Raw genomic sequence first — 16,376 nt, 5'->3', positions numbered from 1 at the left:
TCTATATTAAACCAGTAATCCCTTAAGATTCTTGGGCACCACTCACCTACCCTTCTGATTGGCTCTCTGGCAAACATTTTAATGTATACACATCCTACACAGATATGCTTCATTTCCCACTTTTTACACCTTCTTGCTTCAATTTCTGATTTCTTGCCCATACTACTGCCTAAGGGATGCTGAGGAAAACGCTTTTATTTTCATGTGTTATCCCTCAACTAATTGTTCCATTTGGACCACTATCTCCCCAGAAAATTCCAGTAGCATTGGGGATTTTTATGCTAATGGCAGTTCTCCTGTATCCTGGGAGAGACTCTATAAAATAATTAATCCAGTTGGCCACTGGGACAGTACTGCAAATTGTTTTGTTTAGTTGTTTTTCTATTTGAAATCAAGTTTTTTAAAAGAATGATAAAGACCAGAGTGTGTAACTACCACCTCCAAGTGGGGAGAGGTGATGACAACTCTCATCCTAATTCAAATACATGTTTAAGAGGCCTCTGAGTTGGTAATAGATATTACCAACCACTACATAATAGACTGGATGTATGCTTCATAATCCTTCACTAAATATTCAATTACCAATAAGCAAACGTTGCCACCTATTTTTAAAAATAATATAATAAAACATTAATATAAAAACCTAACAATCCAATTATATAAAAAATTAATATAACAATTAATGAAACAAATAATAACTAGTTTTAATTTGAAACCAGTTTTCCTGGGGATACTTTTCAAGAAGAAAATACCATGGCTTCACAAGACTACCTTATCTTGGTACACTGACATTTTATTTTAGTATTAGGTTAAACCACATGGAATTATGGAAAATTGACTGTTTTGACCTACAAGAATAGCAAATCCATACCTTTCACATTTATATCATGAGGATTTGCGGATATTCAACCATGTGCAATCAAAAGAATAGCAAATGCATAGGGTTCAAGCTAATAAATAAAAGCCATTTCTAATTTAGCATTTGCCAAATGCTATTTCCTGGGCTAAGCATTCGTTATGGATCATCACATTTAGTCCTCATAACAATCCTCAAATGTGGATACTATCATCCTCATTCTACAGATAAGAAAATTGGCTTTAGAGAATCATAGAAATATGTGCTTGTGGTGAGGTCTTAGAAGGAAATAAAGAACATGTTATTGGGCCCTAGAAGAAAGATGATCCTTGTTATAAAGTGGCATAACACCTGGCTGAATTGTCTTCCAATGCTGGGTAAAAAGGGGAATAGACTGTTGTGGGTGGAAATTTACACCTCAAAAAGATGTTGAAGCCCTAACCCCCAGTGTTTGTGTATGGGACCAAATTAAGAAATAGGATTTTTACAAATATAATTAGTTAATATGAGGTGATACTGGATTACTGTGAGCCTTAAATCCAATATGACTGGTGTCCTGCTAAGAGAAAAAGACATATGTGCACAAACACACACACACACACACACACACACACACGGAAGAGACACAGGGGAAAACCCCACTGGAAAATGGAGGATCCAAGGAAGCCAAGGATTGCTGGCAACTGTGGAGAAGCTGGGAGAGAAGAAGAGAACACTTTCTCCCTCATAACCTTCGGAAGGATCTAACCCACTGACACCTTGATTTCAAATTTCTGGCCTCTAGAACTAGGAGAGCATAATTTTCTGTTGTTTTAGGCCATCCAGTGTATGGTCATTTGTTATGGCAGCCCCAGGAAACTAGTTCAAGGAGACAACTATAAGGTTAGCCATTTAGTAGGTGGTAAAGAAAGGATGCAGCCCCAGGAAATTAGTTCAAAGAGACAACTCCAAGGTCAGCCATTTAGTACGTAGTAAAGAAAGGATTCAGCCCCAGCAGACAGCTTCAGAACTCAGGCAAGAAATCGTAATAAGGTAGTACAGTCTCTGCTCTTCCTTCATCTTATTTTTATTACATTCTTTTAGGTAGGCATTAGGGCTATATTTCATAGCTTAGGAAATTGAACCTCAGAAAATGAGGCAACTTGCTAATCAATGATAAGACCAGTATCTGAGTCCACATCAAGTACTTTCAGGGTACTTTCCTCTAAAACCCAACCCATATTTGGTGATAATTCACCCCTAATTGTATTTAGAACAGGGGTATTTCAGTTGAGTATTGATCAAGAGCTTTTGAACTCATGAGCATGTATTGCACTCCCCAGGGAGATTTGAGAACCGAGTCAAAGATTTAGCCATTATCTTACGATCTCTGTAAACTCTAGTAGTAGTCTAGATTTTGGGATTTCTTCTGATATTCTTTCATAGGGATGAATCCCAAGAGTTGTATTCTGCACAATAATTACTATTGAAATTACTGCCACATTAAAACTTACTTTTTAAAGTTCCAGCTGTGGGGCAACGGGATTGGCAGTGTCTCTGCATCTCCAGGATGCAGGTTTGATCCCTGGCCCAGCACAGTGGGTTAAAGGATCTGGCATTGCCAGCAGCTATGGTGTAGGTTGCAACTGTAGCTTGGATCTGATCCCTAGCCTGGGAACTCCATATTCCGAAAAAAAGAAAAAAAAAAAAAAACTTACTCTTTGCCTTTCAGAACTCCTTAAACATCCAATGTAGCCCATGGTCCTGAGAACTGAAGAAGTTTATACTTTTTAGTTTCACCTAGAGAAACTGTTCCCGAATTTCAATAGCTCTACAGAGAATAACTTAGTTAAAATTAAAGGAGGTTTAAAGAATAGAAGTGTAGAAGATCACATTATTGTTCAGTAAATAGACACACACACACACTCACCACGTCTATGGAAGGATTACACATTCCCACCCTCACTGATGTTGGCCTTAGCCATGTGATTTTCTTTGGCCTATGGGAATTTGGAAGGACATGTGACAAATAGAGGCTCAGAATATACTCATTTAGAGCTTGCTGCCTGGTGCCTCTGCTATTGGCAAGGGAAGAACATGACTTAAGTAGCCCACTAGTTCCAGAAGAATGAACAGCAAGTGAAGCTCAGGCATGCTTAGCCTAGCCTAGATCTTCTGAGCCCTAGCCAACCTGCAGATGCATAAGGAGAAAGAAATGTTTATTATTGTATGCCAGAGATATTTGCGTGGTTGATAATTACACTGCATTATTGTGGTAATAGCTGCCTAATACAATACAGAAATTTTTTAAATATCACTATTCTTTAGGGAACTATATCCAAACAAACAAACGAAAAAATTACCCACTCTTCTAAAACTGTTCTTTTCTTCTACTTCTGAATAACTTTGGGTGAGTAAGCCTATTTTCCATATGCTTGCATGCTTGTTATTTTATTTCTCCATTATATGAAAGGCAACATAAGAAGAGATAAATCCATTGGGAAGAAGAAAAAAATCCAGTTCACAAAAAGTTGCAGAATCCCAGAAGAAAGAGGACCCCAGTAAGGAATGATCCAGGCCCTGAATATATGAATAGTCTTTCTGCATGGACTTTCCACAAATTCTTTTAATTCCTCATTATTTGTTAAATTTGTGAAAAATATTATTATGGAAGTTTACATGTATCAGGTTTACTTTCCACTTATTAAATAGAGAAAAATACAATTACTTGTCTCACATAATCCAAAATCTTCCTGCCTCATGTTACCTAGAGGCGGGGGTAGGGGAGACCAGAACCTCTCATATTCTTGAATCCCACCTTTGTGCTTATATTATCTAACCAGACATTGCTTATACTGCTAAATCATCTCTATCCAGATGTTTTCTTGAAATAAGGAAGGGTTAAAAATTTTAGACTGCTCAAGAGTCTATCTCTTATATAAAATTGTAAATCTTGGGCAAGAAATTTCAAGTTCTCATGTCTTCGCTGTTGGGTTTTGGGTTTTTTTGTTTATTTGTTTTTTCATATTTTCCAACAGTGAGTAACAATTGTCAGTCACAGTCGTGGTGATAAATTTCAATGAAAAAGCATACACTCACATAATATCTGTATGAAATAAATAGATGAAGTACCAAGAACAAAAGAGGGTTTGTTTTGTATAACGGTAATGAGGGTACATTTACTACAGAGCATTCACTCCACAAACACTTAACAAATTTTACTTCAGGGAGATGCTTTCTCAGCTCACTCACTTATTCAAAGGAATGGGAAGGGTGCCGTATTTGAAATATGATCAATATAATAAGAACAATGACAACAAAACCTACTTACTTGTCCCTAGATCAGAATACCCTGGAAAAATGAATTATGTGTAAATATGCTTAAAAAACACAATGCTTTTGAAACTGTTCTATAAAATGCATGTCATAGGTGTAACCAAAGCTGGTTCTTGGTTTTTGTTTTCGTTGTTGTTTTGGGTTTTTGTTTGTTTGTTTGTTTTGCCACAGTAAACTCAGAGTAAAAGGGCAGAAATGTCTTCTTTGTAAAGAAGTGAAGGAAGGAGTTCCCACCGTGGCACAGTGGGTTAAGAATCCAACTGTAGCAGCTCAGGTTGCTGCAGAGGTGTGGGTTCCATCCCCAGCCTGACCCAGTGGGTTAAAGGATCTGGCAATGATGCAGCTGTAGCTCAGATCCAATCCTTGGCCCCGGGAACTTCCATTTGTCACAGATGCATCCATAAAATTAAAAAAATTTTTTAATTTTTTTAAAAAGTAGAAGAATTTAACTCTCTCCTTTGACAAGATACACGATGTTACTCTATTTTTTCTTCCACTGGAAATTTAGGATCAGTAGAGCACTTTTCTCATCAGTAAAACAACTTCCTAAGTAGCAAAAGCATGACACCCAGCCTAGAGGAGTGGGCAGAGCCCAGAGACAGGCACCTGGGACCTCAGTTCTGATCATGGTCCTGCCCTGGTCAGCTGTTTGTGCTTGCAGAAAGCCACTTAAACCTTGAAAAAGTTGGGTGAAATGCTTGTCCTACAGATTGTAGGAGCACGCAGCATGTAGAAGTAATCCATCATATCAGGCACAGATCTAGCCAAAGGAAGGGTCATGACTTAATATATCTAACATTCTTGGGGTCTCTAGCATTTTCTTCCCCTCAAGCACTGCAAGGAAGAAATGACCAGAACAAATAGTCAGGACATCCAACATCAGTTTTCTTTTAAAATTGATTCATCGTTCCCTCCTCCCATTAAAAAAAAAAAAAATGGAAGTAGTGATCATTAAACTTTGGTGTATGGAGTTCCCATCATGGCTCACAGTAACAAACCCAACTAGTATCCATGAAGACACGGGTTCAACCCCTAGCCTCACTCAGTGGGTTAAGGATCCAGCATTGCCATGAACTGTGGTGTAGGTCACAGACACACCTTGGATCCAGCATTGCTGTGGCTGTGGCATAAGCTGGCAACTACAGCTATGATTTGACTCCTAGCCTGGGAACCCCCATATGCCCCAGGTCCAACTCTAAAGAGGAAAAAAAAAGGCAAAACAAAAAAAAAAACCTTTGGTGTACATCATTCCTGCTTCGCTTACTAAAGATGCATATCCTCAGGACCCCAGTTAAAGAATCCTAATTCAATGAGATTTGGGGAGGACCTAGGAAGTTGCATTTTTTAAATTATTTCATAGAATTTGAGATTGTGAACCACCTTTTGCACCCTTACCCCCATATACCACCTTCCAGCCTAGAGGGATAAATAATAAATTTTGAAAAACGTTATCATTAGCACCATCACAGATAATATTTTTTCTTATTTATATTTTTACATCAGTATATATTATGCATGCAATCAAATAATTTCAAAGGATTTTGAAAGAAAAGAAACGGTTTTAAAGTCATATGGAAGATCCCATCCTGTTGTATTCAATACTATTGTAGAAAGCGGCTGAGTGTTTTCTCTTGTAATTCAGAACACCCTAATTCAGTCCTAGTCTTAAAGGGATGAAAAAGAAGATATTTAACAAGAAATAAGGAACTCATGAAGTGAGAGGAGAGGGAGACATCAGAAGATTATAAAAAAGATAAAATAGTATTACTATTATCATTAAATAAATTTCCATTTTTCTCCAATTTAACTTTTTCTTTAAAAACCCCTTTTTCCGGAGTTCCCATCGTGGCTCAGTGGTTAACAAACCTGACTAGTAACCATGAGTTGCGGGTTTGATCCCTGGCCTTGCTCAGTGGGTTGGGGATCCGGTGTTGCCAAGAGCTGTGGCGTAGGTCGCAGATGTGGCTCGGATCCCACGTTGCTGTGGCTGTGGCTTCCCCTAACCTGGGAACCTCCATGTGCCATGGGTGCGGCCCTAAACAGACAAAAAAAAAAAAAAAAAAAAGAAAAAGAAAAAAAAAAAATCTCTTTTCCCATTCTTCATCCTTCGCTATTTTCCCTTATTCTTTTATTTCACCCTCAGATACCAGTAAGCAGTTTCAGAAACCTGAATTTGAATAGAAAAATGATAGCTTCCAGCCACTTAAAAAATGAACTCTATTTTTATTCTCCTGCTCTCAACCTAACTCTCCCCTCAGCTGCTTTTTAACTATGAAATAGACCACTTCCTCCTAAGGAAAAAAAAAAGTACTCCATTTACTTATCCTCCAGAACAGCTCAAAAAACTGGTACAGTTCTGCGTAGTGTCCTTTTCTCCTTCTCTGCTATGTACCATATGCTCATCGTAACAGGAATAAGATGTGGTCAGGCTTTCTATAGAAAGGGACCACTTACCTTTCCTAGACACCCCTATCATGATCTCTACTGCCACTTGAGGCTCATCAGTTCAGCTACTTCACCATAAAATTTGTAAAGCTACTTTTAACTTTCATCTTTAATAAAGAAAAAAGAAAAGAAAAACGAAAAGAAGGAGGAGCAATTGAGAAAAAAAATAAAGCAATACTTTGGGATGAATTGTATGTATTTTATTAAATAATTAAATTTAAACTTCAGTACACACATAACAAAAAGTAATGGTGAATGTGGTGTCCTCTACAGCCAGTATCTCCTCATGGGAGCCTAAGTAAAAGTCTTCGTCTTTAGTGCCTTTTTTAAAGATTCCTGGTTCTCTATTGCCATTGTTATTCAAGCTGTGTGCCACCTACTGATTATCTTCTGTATTCAGATGCCGTCCCCATACAAATCCACAACAGTCCATGCCAGACTGGTCTCTGCCTTAGATCAGGGCTAATCCATACACTAAAATTTTCAGGCTCTCTCCACAATTATTCAAAGATCAGACTTCAAAGACTGGGCTTTTATAAATTCAAGAAGCCACAAGTTCATACAAAATCTGTAAATGCAACTCTTCTTCATTTTTACAAATAGGTCTGTTGCAACAGCCTGTGAATACCTTGGGTTTATGTCCACAAAATTTCCTCTCGCTCAGCTCTTGCAGGACTTTTAAGACTATCACAACGACTCTTGTTAGTAGAAAAGCGTGATTCTTAGGCTGAATATCGCTCAGAAAATGATTTTCTTTATACTCTGAAGTCATTGAGCATGCTGTACTATAAAATTTTCTGCATCCTTATTGCTGTGAACATTACAGGGGAAAAAACTGTTTATTAATCCTTCTGACATTCTGCTATTTGTCTTAGCTGGGTTCCAAAAAGTAACAGAGCCTGAGACTGGTGCTTGCACATGAGAGTTTATTTTGGTGAATGATCCCAAGGAACAGGAGTTGGGACTGGGAATTGGGAAGGAAGGAAAGTCCATCTAAAGATGGGTTTTCAAGCTAGTCACTGCTACGGGAAATGGGGAATATAGCTCACTGGAAATCCTCTGGAAAGCTATGTAAAAGGAGCTGCAGAACTTTCTAGGCAAGCGGACAAAAGAGAAGAGTACTTATCTGCTTGCTTTCTTCTCTCATTAGCCAAGTATTTTTTTTTTTTTTTTGACATGGAAAAAAGATTCTCAGAACAGAAACTCAGTAGTCTTTAAGATAATGCCAATGACATCAGTGGTGATGATTATAATATACACAACATCTTCTCTCTATGGCTGTTTCGGGAATTGTGCAAAGCACTTTATTCACATTTTCTTATGAGGTGGTAATGATGATGAATTTAATGTAACAGCTTGGACAGAGGGTACCTAGACTTTTGGCCAAACATAATTCTGGGTATACCCATAAAGGTGTTTCTGCATAAGATTAGCATTTGAGGAGTTCCCGTCCTGGCGCAGTGGTTAACAAATCTGAAGAGGAACCATGAGGTTGCAGGTTCAATCCCTGGCCTTGCTCAGTGGATTAAGGATCCAGCGTTGTCATGAGCTGTGGTGTAGGTCGCAGATGCAGCTTAGATCCCACGTTGCTGTGGCTCTGGCGTAGACAGGTGGCTGCAGCCCCAATTAGACCCCTAGCCTGGGAATCTCCATAGGGAGCGGCCCTAGAAAAGGCAAAAAGACAAAAAGACAAAAAAAAAAAAAAAAAAGATTAGCATTTGGATTGGTAGACTGAGTAAAGCAGACTGCCCTCCCCAATGTGAATAAACCTCATCCAATCAATTAAAGATGCGAATTGAGCAAAAAGGCTGAGTGAGAGGGAATCCCTCTTGCCTGACTGCTTTGACCTGGAACATCAGTCTTTTTTAGCCTTGAGACTCAAAGCGAAACATTGGTTCTTCTTCCGTCTCAAGCCTGCCAATTTTGGACTGGCATTATGTATCAATTTTCCTGGGTCTCCAACTTGCCGACTGCAGATCTGGGGACTTGTCAGCCTCCATAACTTCATAAGCCAGTTCCTTACAATAAATTTCTCAGTCTCTCTGTTTTTCTCTGTCTCTCTGTCTTTATCTATCTCCCAGTCTCTGTGAATATATACACATGCACACATACACGCACACATCCCAACCCATCCTATTGGTTCTTTGGAGAACCCTAATGAATGCAATCTTTATGTCAACCCTATGAAATCAATAATATAATGATCATTTTGCACAAAAGAAAACAGGCATAGAAAGGTTAAGCAACACAAATAATATAGCTAATAGGTATAATAGGTAGAGATATTCTACATGACTACAAAACTATCTCTGATCATAGATTATAGAATAATAATTCCTCTATATCTGTTTCATGCCACACCGGTATTAATATAGGGATTAAGTGAAAAGATAAGGGATGTGATCCAACAAAGGAAAACATAAAAAAAAAGACAACCCACAGAAAGGGAGAAAATCATTGCAAACAAAATGATTGACAAGGGATTAACCTCCAAAATATACAAATATCTCATATATCTTTATACCAAAAAAACAAAACAAAAAAAACAATCAAAAAATAGTCGGAAGATCTAAATAGATATTTCTCCAAAGCAGACATACAGATGGCAAAAAAAAAAAAAAAAAAAAAAAAAACACATGGAAAGGTGCTCAACATTACTGATTATTAGAAAAATTAAAATAAAAACTGCAATGAGATATCACCTCACAGTAGTCAGAATGGCCATCATAAAAATGTCTACCAACCGTAAGTGCTGGAGAGAGTGTAGAGAAAAGGATACCCTCTTATGCTCTTGGTGGGAGTGTAAGCTGGTGCAACCACTATGGAGAACAGTGTGGAGGTTCCTTAAAAACTAAATATAGAACTACCATATGGCCTGGCAATCCTATTCTTGGGCATATATTTGGAGAAAATCATAATTTGAAAAGATATATGCACCCCAATGTTCATCACAACACTATTTACAATAGCCAAGACATGGAAGCAACCTAAATGTCCATCAATAGAGAAGTGAATAAAGAAGATATGGTACATATTTACAATGGAATACTATTCAGCCATAAAAAGAACAAAATAATGCCATTTGCAGCAACATGGATGGACCTATAGATTGTCATACTAAGTGAAGTAAGTCAGAAAGAGAAAGATAAATATCATATGAAAGCTAATAAAATGATACAACTTATTCACAAAACAGAAACACACTCAAAGATTTCAAAAGCAAACTTATGGTTACCAAAAAAGAAAATGTTGGGGGAGAGGGATGGATTGGGAGGTTGGATTTGGCATATATAGACTATTATATACACAAATCAATCAGTAACAGGGACCTACTATATAGCTCGGGGAAATCTATTCAATACTCTGCGATAGCCTATGTGAGGAAAGACTCTGAGAAAAAGAATAGGTTCATATGTATATGTATGGCTAATTCAGTTTGCTGTACACCTGAAACTAACACACATTGTAAGTCACCTATACTGCAATAAAGTTTATAAAGAAAAATTATTACAATTTTTATTTTTTAAAAGGTGAGAGTGTTTTGATAATCAAATATATACATTATATAATTAGATGATGCATTGATTCTTTTAAAAGAAGATAAATTTATTCTTTTTCATTTGTCCTTTCATATCACACAATAAAAGAACAAGGAAAGAAAAAAATACAAATTTCCTTCTCAAAGTATGTTTGAAACAATATGTTATCTGTTTACGGCTTTAAAATATATTTTCTATCATTATAAGAACATTGAATTTGAAATCTTAGTACTGCATAAAGTGGCTGCCTGATATATATCTTTCAAGAAGGGTGTGAGTTGGGGCTTATTTTAAGCTCCAAAAGAATTAACAAGGATGTTGAAATCAGAGAAAAGTTTGAACATTATGTCCTTCCATAATTTGGTATGTAAAATTCTAGAAGTAACCAAATTTTCTGAAACTGAGTACATTTGTTCTTAAAGTGGGGCTAATTATGCCATCTCTTACATGCTTTCTAATGATTAATGGCAGCAAAATCCCTTACCCAAACTTGATATGTTAATGCCAATTTCTTCATTTCCCCCTCACAAGTATTTTAGGTATAAAAGAAAAAACCTAATTAATTCATAATCATCCTCAACCACACTTACTTTCTTCTTTTATTTTTACATCCTATTTCCCAATTCTCTTATTCATCAATGCTGACTTTAATTCTATAGAAACACTTTTATGCTGGTTATAATATGAACATACTCATAAAAGGATTCTATTGATACAAACCAGGGCAGACAAGTACCTGTCTCATGGGCGATGAGTGTGAGTGATGAGCAGAAATAGAGGAGAGAAGATGACCACACATAAACTTCCACAAAGCAATGTGAGTTGCCAACTACCTACTATATGTGCAAAAATAATAATAATAATAAACTTAGGTATATAGGCCAAAAAAAATAAGATAGGCATGTGCTCTTATAGATTTTGTAAATAAAATACTGAACAAAATTAAACAGGTTTCTATACGGTAAGACTCCCTATAGTCTTTAACGTTATATTTTATATGGTGACTCTCTAAGAACAGGATATGATATATACGATTTCGCATACCTGTTTAATCTCATAAAACTCTCCAGTAGAATATCTGTTAATAGCTCTGAATAATAGAGGTCTTTGGATCAAAACTTAAAAAGTATTTCACTTGAGAATTATTGTTTGTCAATAGTATTTAGTAAGTGGTACTTTGCAGAAGGAAATCTATCCAATGACGGAAGAAGTATTAGGTTAGTTAGCATATGTTGAGATGATTAATTCACTGGACACTTTGGGAAATGCAGGCAGGAAAAAGAGCAAGAGAAGACACTTTACGTCCTTTTATCTTCACGTTCTTTTATCCACAGAGTTGCTGTTCAGATTTGAAGTTCATCTAAATAGAGCAGAATATCCCACCAAGATTATACTCCACAAGCAGTGCTTTCAGCTGCCCCAGTCTAGGGGCCACCCAAACAATGGTGTTCATATTATATTAAGCCAGTACAAAAAGAACTAACCAATAAATAGGGGCAGGAAAACACATTGCCCAGGCCTGCCTTGAGGGAAGTTACAGAAGGAAAGAAATTGAGGCAAATTTGCCCACAAAGGCTGGAACACCAGGATGGTCCTGGATTATAAATAAAAAGTGATTTTTCTAAGCCTAGGAGGTCATGATTCTCTTGGGGTAGTGCAGATCTACTGACTTTCCCCATGACAGAATCATTGCCAAATAAACAGATAAGTGTATCATCAGTCTTCAATTTATCTTACCAGTGACCATTGCTGCCTGGGAAAAATTGCCAAGCCTGGGAAATAGATAATACAGCTATCTTCTGGAAGATTTTATAGATTGCCTTTAATTGTAGCATTATGCCCTTTCTCTTTCCAGCCCTCTGTTGACACCATCTTTGGTCAAGTTCAGCCAAGTGGCTGGAAGAAATGCTGTAGTCAATACCTCCAAAGAAATTATGCCTAGATTCAGAATGAAAGTTGCTCTGCTTAGACCAAGAATTCTATCTTCTGAGGAATATGATGAGAATGAGAACTACCTTTTGTTCAGAAATAAGATTTAGTTTCTTTTTTCTTTTTTTCTTTTTCTTTTCTCTCTCTCTCTTTTTTTTTTTTTTTTTTTTTTTTTTTTTTTTTTTTTAAGGCTGCACCTGGGGCATATGGAAGTCCCCAGGCCAGGGGTCAAATAGGAGAAATAGCTGCTGGCCTATGCCACAGCTACAGCAACTCCAGATCTGAGCTGCATCTGCAACCTATACCACAGCTCATGTCAATGCCATATCCTTACCCCACTGAGCATGGCCAGAGATCAAACCTGAATCCTCCTGGATACTAATCCAGTTCTTAACCTGCTGAGACTTAGTTTCTTAATTAAAATAATTTGACTATAGGAAACACTATAATAATGATTTGACATTTTAGAAATTCCAGACTATGATGAACATGACACTTGGTATTCTGAGAAGAAATAGCCATCGCATTGATTCTGAGAGGGATATAAGTCATAGAAATAATAAAATATATACAAACTTAAGATAAATTATCCACAGCATTTCTTCATTAGTAAGGCTTGCTAAAAAGGTACACATATGTGGCATGTTTAAGCAGCTTGGGATTTCAAAAACAGGTTTCTGCTCTAGTATTTGCCATGGGGCACAGGAGAATCTTGCAATGCATGATTGAATAAGTATGTTTGATAAAAAACTGTCCAAATGATTTATTTGGAACACCTCAAATCCTATACTTCAGCCTGCTATCCTAGATTTACAGAATGGCTTAGTAAAAAGATTCTCATCTCTACTCTCTCTACTCATATATAACAAAAAGTAAGGGAAGGGGAAGATGTAAGCCGAGAAAAGTTTCCAATCATACCCATTTCAACTATTTGATAAATTGAACTGGTGGAAATAGGAGATTTCCCATCAAAGTTAACAACTTAACCACCATAATCAAAGATGAAAAGGTTTGATGTACAATGTTACTAGACGAGAGAACTAATAAATGTCTATATGATGGGAGACAAGAGCTGGCATCCAGAGGGAGAATGAGACACAAGGAGAGAGCTTGTGCTCTGGTCTCCACAGAGGGGAGGGAGGGAGGAAGGAAACTAAACTGACAGCATTTTTCTCCAGATCCCCTTCGACAGCCTAAATTCCTAAGGCAGTGCACATTTCTTTCAGGTCTATGACCTCATTTTGAGGCTTTCCAGAAGGCATTTTCTTAATATAAGCACTTTAAAATATACTTTCCAAAATACCTCAGTTCCCAAGTAAACAGAAACACTTTCATTAGCATAGGACTGAATAGAAGAGGATTCCAATTTAGTCATCTGATCACATTATCAGAGAGCTCTGCTCCTGACCCAAGGTGCCTATAACAAAAGGAAAAAAAAAAAAACGAATTCAGTCTCACCCATATTTTACATGTTGAGGGGTCTAATATTCATGGACTGATAGCAAAAGAAGAACATTTCATCTCAAAAGAATATGTGGACAAAACGGATGTAGAAATTGTTAAACCAGGGGGCCTAAGCTTACCCAAATTTTACCTCACTTTTTTCTGAATGGAGAAGAAGCAATCAAATTATGCTAAGACTGTGGCTTGTTTTAGTAGAGCAAAAAGAAAAGTAGTAAAAAAATAATTTGAATTATGTCACCAAAATCCTTGTGCCAAAGACCACCCATCAAAACCCAGTGTTGTATCTGAAACTCCCCAAATTGGAGTCATTCTTCAAGGTCAAGATTTTTTTTTTCTATAGACTCATGTTAGAGTAGATATAATTTCTGGGAAGGATAAAACTTTACACGTGAGTTTGTATTCTAATAGTTTCTTCCGTATTGAATTCATCATAAAAATTTATTTCTAAAAGGTTTCACCAAGCCCTTAATATACTAATGAGAATATGGAGTATGCAGAATGATACAAACTTATTTTGCCAAGGAATGTCTTTTTTTTTTTTTTTTTTTTTTTAGTTCCCCCTCTCCCTCAACTAGCTTCTACTAATATCTGGAGGAACACTAGCAGTTTGGTTTGGGAAAACATGGGTCATCAAATACTTTCATCTAACAGAAAACAGGGTCTTGGGTCATGACCAAGGACATGTAAGTCTGAATAGACGTTAGGCAGAAAGGAAAAAGCCAGGAACCGATCCAGAGAGAGCACGGGTGTGAAGTCTCAGGGAGCCAGAGCATGTGAGTGTGCACTAGGGAAATGAAAAGTGTGGGAAGGTCTGGGCACGGAGACAGAGGAGCCAGGTGGGAGGGAGAAAAACTCAAAATTAACATTGTCTACTGCACAATTTGGCATAGGCAGGCACTGTTCTTCCAGGAGCCGAAGCCCGCTGTGATCATTTTCAGGGGCCTTGTTAGCTCAGTGCTTTTAATCAACTAGGCAAAACAAGCTGTCTGGCCACCCTGTCTGAATCAGAAACCCAAGTAATATAAGACGTTATATATTTTTATCTCTTAATTTGTTTGCAGGATATTAAGCCTGTCTTTGATAGATAAGAAGCTGAGCAGGAGTATTATTGGACTGTCTTCAGAAAGATCAGGAACCAGGCTCTCCCCACAATCCTTGTTATCACCCTAGGAATGCTATTACCCTGTCTCTTCAGGTGTCCAGAGTCCTGTGTCCTCCTTTTCCCCCCAATTCCAACACTGTTAAAACCTTTTCTTACAAGTGACTGTTGAGTTTAGGTACAGTATGACTTAAAATCTTGTTAAGGTTCAAAAATTTACCCCTCCCTGGGTAAAATTTGATGATTTATCCATATGTTCAAAGACAGATGTCCTTTGTTGATAAGCTCACCATGACAAGGGAGTGATTTTCCTCCAGAGACAGCCAATTAGGATTCTTTTTTAGTTTATATCATTGTCTTCAGGGAACAAAATCCTTCCCTTTCTATAACTGTTTAATCTTTCTTATTATTTATCCGCATTTTATTTTTCTTTATAGCATCACTCACTTGACAGGAGTAGCTATGTCTGTAATGGAATTGGCTCTTTGCAACTCTAGGAATCTAAGAATGAATTTAACTTATGTTCTGAAAATAGTATTTTTCCATTATAGTAAAGAATCAAATTTTTAAAAAAATAACTAGAATTCTGGAAACTGTTTGATTTCTTTACAGCAGCAAACAGGGCAACCAACTGTGAAAGAGGCTGGGAGAAAAATAAGAAGGGATTACAAGTGTCATTTTAAACTTAGAGTTGTTCCCATACGTTGACCTAAGTAATTTGACAAATAATGGACAACTTCAAATAATACCATTTTTCAGTCAAGAAAACTGAAAAGGAGCAAAGGATCTAAGCTTTTCGCTTTGGACCTATAAGGCAGAATTCAAAACAAACATCTCAAGCCTCAATTTCTTAGCCCGAAGTGAGAATCCTTGAAATGCAAAAAAAAAAAAAAAAAAAAAAAAAAAAAAAAAAATTAACAAAAAGTACAGTCATTACCATTATCCCAATGTAATCAGCAGGACAGCTGGATAATAAAGGATGGGCTCCAGCTGAGGGCACACGCTCTATCTCCCCCACTTTCTTGCTGTATGACTTAAGCAAGTTAAACGAGAAAGTTTAGCCTTAGTTCCCTCATAAAAAAATATGGGAACAAAATAGTTCCTTCACAGATGGTTTGGGAGGATGAAATGAGATCGGTATATAAGAGCTCTTTGTATGCCTTAAAACACGATTCAAGTTCTAATTATGGGAGGTGTTTCTAATAAACAGAATGCACATTTCCTCCAAGCTCCTTGGCCCCCAGAAATCTTAATAAAACTTGTCTGTATTCCATTTCCATGTCCAAATCTTTCTCCAAATGTCCAACTTTTTTCTTTTTAAGTGGCAGCACCTGTGGCATGTGGAAGTTCCTGAGTCACGAATCAAGCCACAGCCACTGTAGAAGCAATGCTGTGTAGTTATGTTGTGAGCAACAAGGGAAGTCCCAAATTTCCAAGTTTTGTCTCTCCAAGCTCTTTCTGTCTCCAGCATGTGTGTAGATCATCTGCTGTGGCTGTACAGAATTCTCAGTCCTTTGTCCAGTACTCTCAGGGAGCCCACATACAGTCAGTATACAGTGGTCCTCCCTTATCCTTGGGGAAAATATGTTCCAAAACCCCCAGGGGTTTTCTGAAACCACAGATAGTACCACACTCTAGATATACCATGTTTTTTTCCTATGCATACATAGCTATGATAAAGTTTAATTCATAAATTAGGCACAGCAAGAGAATGTCTGCATTGCCAGCA

General features: G+C 37.2%; 2 protein-coding genes across 7 annotated transcripts in view; one reads left to right on the top strand and one right to left on the bottom strand.

Moving 5' to 3' along the window:
• The window catches only part of IPO11 (importin 11), an 820,387-nt gene that overhangs the window by 220,110 nt on the left and 583,901 nt on the right, over positions 1-16,376 (bottom strand). For 2 of the 6 annotated variants that reach the window (XR_014831433.1, XR_014831434.1), the window contains exon 32: positions 7,930-8,280. The exons of 2 other annotated variants lie outside the window; for them this stretch is intronic. The gene's annotated coding sequence lies outside the window, so the exon portion shown is untranslated. Of the gene's footprint in view, positions 1-6,794; positions 8,281-13,387; positions 13,502-16,376 lie in introns of those variants that run through there. 2 more of the 6 variants (XR_014831436.1, XR_014831431.1) reach the window with 2 other exon arrangements.
• Positions 1-16,376, top strand: part of LOC110257266 (uncharacterized) — an 826,705-nt gene that overhangs the window by 758,479 nt on the left and 51,850 nt on the right. The window lies entirely within an intron of this gene.

The sequence above is a fragment of the Sus scrofa genome, chromosome 16 (assembly GCF_054392235.1).
Source record: "Sus scrofa isolate SSC_HxYL_T2T_F1_AM1 chromosome 16, Sscrofa_HxYL_maternal_Yorkshire_Landrace_v2.0, whole genome shotgun sequence".
Taxonomy (NCBI): Eukaryota; Metazoa; Chordata; class Mammalia; order Artiodactyla; family Suidae; genus Sus; species Sus scrofa.
The sequence above is the reverse complement of the archived record's forward strand: the minus strand, read 5'-3'. Positions and strand labels throughout refer to the sequence as shown.